Raw genomic sequence first — 1,071 nt, 5'->3', positions numbered from 1 at the left:
GGACTCACCCCCCCCCCCCCCCGGGGGGACGCGGATCTCGCAGGAGCCACGATTTGCAGCTCCTGGTGTGCCACCATGTCACGGGCTTGGGACAGCATCACCGGTGACACAACGGGACTCGGGCTCCCCCAAGCTCTGGGACCTCCCTGGGGTGATGGAGCAGAGCGTGGGGCTCCCTCTTTCTCCCCCATTTTCTAGGGCTGAGGTGGGCAGGAGGATGCTTGCGAGGCCACGGGCGGGCGTGACATGGCCGGCGCCTTTCGGTGCTGCCTGCTGAAGGGTCCTTCACACCCTGCTCCATCCCGTGGCACCAGAGACCCGCAGGGGACAACCCGTGGTGACCCCGAAGATGTGCCACCCACCTCCCCTGCCTCTCTGCCTGCCGAGCCCCCGCAAGGAGGGAGGTCGGCGGCAGGTAGGTGGACGTTACGAACAAGCCGGGCTCTGCTGGGTTCCCCCCGCCTCGGCCGAAAACAGGGATTCAAGGCTCTTCCCTTTGCCTTTGCCCAGCTGCTGGTCATCACAGAGCTCATCAAACCCCCCCGTCCCCCCGTCCCCTGCCAGGTGGGGCCGCCTGATGGCCCGGGGGGGGACCACGGCGATGCCGGGAGTCCATGAGGATGCCGGGAGTCCACGGCTGCGGGCTGGGGAGCGCTGCCTTTGGGCTCTTCCCCTGCCCCGGGGAGCCCGGAGGGGCTTGTTTGGGCAGGAGGGGGTGCAAGGGCACGGAGGAGCTGGAGGATGCTGTAAGGGGGTGGAAACTCCTGTGGTCTGGGTGGGAGTTTGGGGGTTTGGAGGGCTGGGAAGGTGCCTGCCCGTTGTGTCTCACGCCTGAGCTTCCTGCCTTTCTCAGCTACTAATTTATTTTTTTTTTTTTTTTTAAACTTACGGAAACTTAAAAGCTTTGCGTTGTCTGTCTCGCTGCCGAGTCAGGTGGAAAATACCAGAGCGCGAGAAGCAAACAGGCACACACAGCCCCCCCGGCCCCATTTCCTTAGGAAATCAGGCTGCAAAATAAAGCCCCGTGCACTCGTGGGTCAGGGATTTTGGGGGCGCGGGGGTGGGTGTGCA

The sequence above is a fragment of the Aptenodytes forsteri genome, unplaced genomic scaffold (genome assembly GCF_000699145.1).
Source record: "Aptenodytes forsteri isolate BGI_AS27 unplaced genomic scaffold, ASM69914v1 Scaffold506, whole genome shotgun sequence".
NCBI lineage: Eukaryota > Metazoa > Chordata > Aves > Sphenisciformes > Spheniscidae > Aptenodytes > Aptenodytes forsteri.
This window is presented reverse-complemented; position numbering follows the sequence as displayed.